The sequence below is a fragment of the Populus nigra genome, chromosome 2, assembly GCF_951802175.1.
Source record: "Populus nigra chromosome 2, ddPopNigr1.1, whole genome shotgun sequence".
In the NCBI taxonomy this organism is placed as follows: domain Eukaryota; kingdom Viridiplantae; phylum Streptophyta; class Magnoliopsida; order Malpighiales; family Salicaceae; genus Populus; species Populus nigra.
Genome location: NC_084853.1, coordinates 6,621,572 through 6,624,071, shown reverse-complemented (window position 1 = coordinate 6,624,071; position 2,500 = coordinate 6,621,572).

Sequence of the window (2,500 nt, the reverse complement as noted above, 5' to 3'; positions counted from 1 at the left end):
AATTCTCTTCCCTATCAACTTGGCTCCCGTTGGCGGGATTGGAGGCCTACTGTTTGTTACAGGGCTAAAATCGTCAGGGGAAGAGCTGACGAAACAATGCTGGTTTGGATGCAGGGGGTAGTGTTGGAATCGGCAGCGCGGACAAAATCGGCAAAGTCGACAAAAAAGACTGTTGGTCTGGACATCGGGGCAGCGGCAGCCATGCCGACAGGGGGGGAAATCGGCAGCGCAGATTTGTGCAGCTGCAGGTTCGTCGGGGAAATCGGCAGCGCAGATTTTTCGATGAACATGGGCTGGAAGATGGACTGTCCAGGCCAGGCAGGGAAATTCGTCAAGGGGACACGCTGACGAAACAGCGCAAGTTTAGACACGGTGGGTGCAGTGTTGGAATCGGCAGCGCCGACGAAATCGGCAAAGTCGGCAGAATCGGCAGCGGGTGCTGGCGATGAGTCTGGACGATTTATAGTCCAGGGCTTGATGGAAAAGACTGTTGGTCCAGACAATGGGGCAGTGGCAGCGCGGATTTGTGCAGCTGCAGGTTCGTCGGGGAAAATCGGCAGCGCAGATTTTTCGACGAACAGGGGCTGGGCGCTGGACTGGCCGGGCCAGGCAGGAAAATTCGTCAGGGGGCCACGCTGACGAAAACAGGGGCTGCGGAGTGGAAAATCGGCAGCGCAGATTTTTCGACGAACAGGGGCTGGACCGGCCGGGCCAGGCAGGAAAATTCGTCAGGGGGGCACGCTGACGAAAAGAGGGGCTGCCGCGTGGAAAATCGGCAGCGCAGATTTTTCGACGAACATTCGTCAGGGGGGCACGCTGACGAAAAGAGGGGCTGCCGCGTGGAAAATCGGCAGCGCAGATTTTTCGACGAACAGGGGCTGGACCGGCCGGGCCAGGCAGGAAAATTCGTCAGGGGGGCACGCTGACGAAAAGAGGGGCTGCCGCGTGGAAAATCGGCAGCGCAGATTTTTCGACGAACAGGGGCTGGACCGGCCGGGCCAGGCAGGAAAATTCGTCAGGGGGGCACGCTGACGAAAAGAGGGGCTGCCGCGTGGAAAATCGGCAGCGCAGATTTTTCGACGAACATTCGTCAGGGGGGCACGCTGACGAAAAGAGGGGCTGCCGCGTGGAAAATCGGCAGCGCAGATTTTTCGACGAACATTCGTCAGGGGGGCACGCTGAGGAAAACAGGGGCTGCCGCGTGGAAAATCGGCAGCGCAGATTTTTCGACGAACAGGGGCTGGATGCTGGACCGGCCGGGCCAGGCAGGAAAATTCGTCAGGGGGGCACGCTGACGAAAAGAGGGGCTGCCGCGTGGAAAATCGGCAGCGCAGATTTCTCGACGAACAGGGGCTGGACTGGCCGGGCCAGGCAGGAAAATTCGTCAGGGGGGCACACTGACGAAAAGAGGGGCTGCCGCGTGGAAAATCGGCAGCGCAGATTTTTCGACGAACAGGGGCTGGACGCTGGACTGGGCCAGGCAGGAAAATTCGTCAGGGGGGCACGCTGACGAAAACAGGGGCTGCCGCGTGGAATGGCAGCCTACACGCAGATGCGAATTCGGCAGCGCACGATGGCTTGAGCAGGTCATGGGTTCGACTTGGCGCGATCTGAAACCTGGACGAGGGACTGTCGACGCTGGACGAGCCAGCGCGGTGGCCTGTCGTGCCCCGTTCAGGGGGGGCCTGCCGCGGAGACAGCCCTCGCGGGCTCGACAGCGCAGGCCAGCGTCCCCGACGTCGCTGGCCGCGGCAGGCGAGCTGCCGGGGTTCCCGCATTCCTACAAGAAAACGTCGTGCTTTCCACATGAAACCAATCCAGTAAAATCAGCCATATTTTTATGAGGCTGCCCACTGAATTTGGGGTCATTCCGGGCCGGTTCCTAGTTTTGCGGATTTACTCGATTTCTAATGGTAGGAAAATTAAAACAAATACTTCCCGACCTCGAAAAATTCTGGGAAAATTAATGAAGGTGGATTGGATTTTTGCCAACCTCTGTGCAAAATTTCAGCTCAAAATACCAAGAAATGAATTTTTTAGAGGGGGGGGTGACAGCTGGGACCTAGTAGTGTCTCCCCCTGCCAGAGCTGCAATGACACTTATTGCTCTTTAGGGAGCCACCAGGCCGGCGCCCCTCAAAGACCACACGCGCGCGCGCGCCCGCCCGCGCTGGGCGCTGGGGCGCTGGGGCCTGAGGGCCTGGGGCCCTTGGGGGCCCTTGGGCGCTTGGGCGCGCGCGCGCGGCCCCCGCAGCCATGCCGCGCTGCGCGACGCGCGGACAGCCCCTGCTGGCTTGCTCTCTCGCCCGCGGGGGGGCTGCCTTCGGGCCCTGGCCCCCCGCGTTCTGGCCTGCCCCCTGCGTGGGAGAGGCTAGGCGCTGCAGGGGCCAGCCCGACGTCGCTGGCCGCGGCAGGCGACAGCCCGACATCGCTGGCCGCGGCAGGGGCCAGCCCGACGTCGCTGGCCGCGGCAGGCGACAGCCCCTGCTGGCTTGCTCTCT